Source organism: Octopus bimaculoides, chromosome 14, assembly GCF_001194135.2.
Source record: "Octopus bimaculoides isolate UCB-OBI-ISO-001 chromosome 14, ASM119413v2, whole genome shotgun sequence".
NCBI classification, from domain to species: Eukaryota; Metazoa; Mollusca; class Cephalopoda; order Octopoda; family Octopodidae; genus Octopus; species Octopus bimaculoides.
In genome coordinates this window covers 4,959,330-4,964,051 of record NC_068994.1, presented here as the reverse complement: position 1 = coordinate 4,964,051, position 4,722 = coordinate 4,959,330, and the positions used below count along the sequence as shown (strand labels likewise).

The 4,722-nt window shown below is 36.4% G+C and overlaps 1 protein-coding gene across 2 annotated transcripts in view; it reads left to right on the top strand.

Annotated features, from left to right (window-relative positions):
• The first annotated feature begins 2,134 nt into the window (after nucleotides 1-2,134).
• Nucleotides 2,135-4,722, top strand: part of LOC106868324 (zinc finger protein 431) — a 19,744-nt gene continuing 17,156 nt past the window's right edge. Inside the window, exon 1 of one of the 2 annotated variants that reach the window (XM_014913518.2) lies at nucleotides 2,135-2,476. The gene's annotated coding sequence lies outside the window, so the exon portion shown is untranslated. Of the gene's footprint in view, nucleotides 2,477-3,587; nucleotides 3,694-4,722 lie in introns of those variants that run through there. The other variant, XM_014913519.2, reaches the window with a different exon arrangement.

Sequence of the window (4,722 nt, the reverse complement as noted above, 5' to 3'; positions counted from 1 at the left end):
TATATATATATATATATATATGTGTGTGTGTGTGTGTGTGTGTGTGTATATATGTATATATATATATATATATGCACACAAATATATTGTAATCAATATGATTATGTGTGTGCGGAAATATTTTTTGTATGTATGTTTTTGAGCATACAGATATGCATATATATTGTATTATCTGTGTGTGTATGTGTGTGTGCATGTACGTATGCATGTGTGTATATATGTGTGTATGTATGTATTCGCTTTAGCACACGAACGTTGTGAACTCACACATATATACACGTACACACATGCACCACACATACACTCATGAATGAAATACTTGAGCATCAATGTATGCTGATGTGTATATAGCTGGAAGCCATATATAAACTGTGTGTATACATTTATTGATGTATGTGTAGAGAAGTGTATATGTGTGTGCGTGCGCGCGCGCTTAAAGTGATGAATATAATGAGGAATTGTCAAGCCATTACAGACTTCCGTAATATAGGGTGAGTGTTGAAGAAATGGCGGGGAGGGGATGACAAGGATTAAAGAAATTATGTGTTCCCATCCTTGTGAATTTTCATTCAGTACACACATACACATACATATATACGTGTGTTTGCATACAAACACACACACACACATACAATAAACATATATACATATATATATACACACGTATATATGCACATCTATATATACATATATTTGTGTGTATATGTATATAATATGCAAATATATATGTATATATAATTAGTGTTTATTATTTGTATACATTTATAGATACATTATTATACATATACTAATCTGTAGGCATATATATATATGTAGAGAGAGAGAGATGAGAGAAAGAGAGATGCAAAATATACATACATGAGAGAGAAACGCGCATTTAGATATGTATGTATACATATATGCATACATTAATATACATACGCTAATATACAGACACATACACACACGCACTCGCACGCACGCACGCACACACACACACACACACACACACAAATGTGCTTTCATGCAACAAAATTTGTAAAATAGGATAAGATAGTATTATGTATGGAAGTAAGTTCGGACATTTCAAATAGGAAGGCTTATCCATTTAAGTGTGTGTATATATATATATGTATATATATATATATATGTATATATATATATATATATATATATATATATATATATATATATATATATATATATATATATATATATGTATATGTATGTATATATATATATATATGTGTGTGTGTGTATATATAAACAAATATATATATATATATATATAAAACCACGCACGCACACACACAATATATATACATACACACAAACATATATACATACACAAGTCGGTAAGTGTAAAAAGGAAAGAGCATTCAATACGTTATGTAGAGTATTTAATTGTTTTATAGCTTAGCAGTTAATGAGACGCCCGCTCATTACTCAGAGTTTACCTAGACACGCAAGCACGTGCCTATTCTATAGATTTACGGAAGTCTGAAGAATAGGCACGTGCCTGTGTGTGTAGGTGAACTCTGAGTATTGAGCGGGCGAGTCAATGGATATTAAACTGTATAGACGTATATCGTATTTGTGTGATACAGATGCACAAAATACATGCGCATCTATATTCGATTGAATGAAAAGTGTAGTATCTTTAAAAGTAGTCATCAACATCAATTCTAAGACAATTTATTTCCGCTACGTTACCGTGGAGTAAGAGGATGGTTGAGGATTAAAGAGGCAACCCTGCTTACCACCACGACCAACGAGAGAGAGGGAGGGAGACAGAAAGAAAGAGAGAGAGAGAGAGAGAGCCGCCAGCTGAGAAATAAAGGAAAACCCTACTGACAACTCTACCACCTCCTCCACCACCACTACTGCTGTCGTCGTCATATTTCCCCTACCTTCCCCAACCCTTGCGGATTGCACAAATTTTCAATGTGTTAATTTTAGCAATAGATCGATTTTATGAGTATCTTTTATTTTTTTCTCGTTCGACTCCAGTGAGTAAACGAAATGGAAATCGATCGGGACAGCATAAAAGAGAAAAATAAAAAATAGCTGATTTTACAAAGAAAAAAAGTTAGTGATAGGTCAAGTGTTAGGTTCAGGGGGAGGTAACACCATTGAAGGATTTGCCGACAAACAAAGACCGTTTGTCTATATAGCATTTCAAATTTATACCACAAGGAATGTTTGTGTTATCAATGTTTTATTTACTCGAATAGGATGAGAAATTAGCCCGGAATTGTTAGTTGTTTTCCATTGGAAAGAGTAAAGAATCCAGCTAACAATCATTTCATGACGGAGCATTTGAAAACGAACTGCCAAATATGAAATCCACGTGTGAGGGAAACAAACAAGATAATTTTACTAAGGGACTTATTAACGGGCGACACCGTCAGTCTGTCTGTGAGTCTTAACAGTGTCTAGTGCTCTACTATTTCAAAATTTCATCTTCGATTAAAGCCTGAAAAAATCAAACTGGGAGGTAAGTTTCTGTGATCTTTCCACAAGTAAATACTCGTATGTGCTTTAATATCAGCCATTCTATTTGTGTGAAGTCCTAAACTAGTCTTTCCATGCTTCCTCCCACCCTTGAGACTGGCTTAGACAAGGGAGAGGGAGAGGCAGCTGCATAGAGATACATATGTATATATATATAGTGAGAGGGGGTGGTGTGTAGAAAACGAATATATTTAGAGAGAGAGAGAGAGAGAGAGAAAGAGGGAGACGCAGGCATGGCCGAGTGGTTAAATTTGCTTCGCAGTCGTGGATTTTGCGGTTCGATCCTACGCTGTGGGGATTTGGAGCAAGTGTTTTTTTGTTATGACTCTGGGTCGACCCAAGCCTTGTAAGTGGAATTGGGTGGACGTATTCTGGGAGCCACTAGTGTAATTCAAAGGACCTGCATGAATTACGTTGAGTGTATAAGTAACTGAGGAATACTCGGCCTCTCCGGTTCTATCGTACGCTGTGGGATTTGGAGCAAGTATTTTTTTTTTGTTATGACACTGGGTCGACCCAAACCTTGTAAATGGAATAGGGTGGACGTATTCTGGAAGCCACTAGTGTAATTTTAAAGGACCCGCATGAATTACGTTGAGTAACTGTGGAATACTCGGCCTCTCATACAATAATTGAACGTGTAAGCAGTATCAAAACCGACCGACGGAGATCCATTTACGTTACAATTTTGAAAATACCTTTATATATGTATATATATATATATATATATATATAGAGAGAGAGAGAGAGAGAGAGGGGGGGAGCTGCTGCATTGGAAACTACATAGAGTTGTAGCTGCATCGATATATATTTGAAAATGATAGTTCTGCGAGATGCAAGACTATGTAGATATATAGACATGGCTGTACTTTCTTCTCACTTCTTCCGCTTTTTATTCACTCACTAACGCTAGTAAACACTTCTCTCTTTCTTTCGCTCTCTCTCTCTCTCTCTCTCTCTCTCTCTCTCTCTCTCTCTGTTTGATGAGTGTTCTGTCCGAAACGTTAAACTTCTTCTCTTCACGGCATAGCATTCATCCTACTATTTGCATTTAGTGTGTTTACATACTTACATACAATACACATACAGTCGTATATGGATGAGTAGCAAAACAGAGAGGGGCGTTCAGACAGCGTGTGAAACTACTTTCTAACTACTTGCTCCGCCTCAGGAATTCCTGTATGCATCAAGTCTGAAAAGGTAAACAACAAGACACCACTTTTATTCTGATCAGTGTGACAGGCTTCTAACTAATGGTCCAATTCTGTTGACTTCTGGGATGTTTTATAGGAGTATATAAATTGTCCCTGCTACTTTACTCGGCTAATATTTTTTACTCTGGAGGGGTGAAAGGCAAAGCTGACTGTTTCACATCTAGGATACCTTATACTAATATAAAATCGATCCCAGACAACTTGACTGGTACGTTATTTTATTGATCCAAGGAGGGATCGAAGGTAATGTTGATCACAGCTAGAGTTGAACCCACACCGTAATGGACAGATATTAAATACTACACGATGTTTTGTGTCCGAAGCTCGAACGAGTCTGCCAACCTTATTGCCATCCAACAAAATATTAGATCGGTGTGCTTGGCATAGCAGCCAAATCTCCCTCATATCAAGGACGCATTAATGCTCTATAAAAACCCTAAAGAGAGACGGGACGGGCATGACTGGAGTGCTTTTCATCGAAGTTTCTGTTCGATTAAGATTGGCCTACAGCGAAGCAACAAAATTATAGAAACAAAAGGGGAAAACTTGTAAGCTACAAACTTTAATACGTGGTGGCTTTGTTTTGTCTGAATCTCTTATTTCGTTTTTTTGTCGATCCGATCAAATGAGGCGGCCGACGCTTTGTTTTGTTTCTCTCTTGTCGTCTTGTCCTGTAACATTGCTGCCATATATACATATATATATATATATATATATATATATATGTGTGTGTGTGTGTGTGTATATGTGTGTGTATCCTGCGTGAACCAATATTCTTTCTCGCTTGTTAAAACACCAAACGTGTATATGTATATATATATATACATATATATATAGAGAGAGAGGGGGGGAGGGAAGGACGGAGGGAGAAATGTAAATTTAGCGTAGGGAAATAGATTTCCTAATCCGTGTCTTTGTTCTGTAGTTTTTTTAGATATATTTCCTGTATTCAATGGAACAGCATTCATTTTTTTTGTTTAACAGATACATTTTGTATGTACACATTATATATATA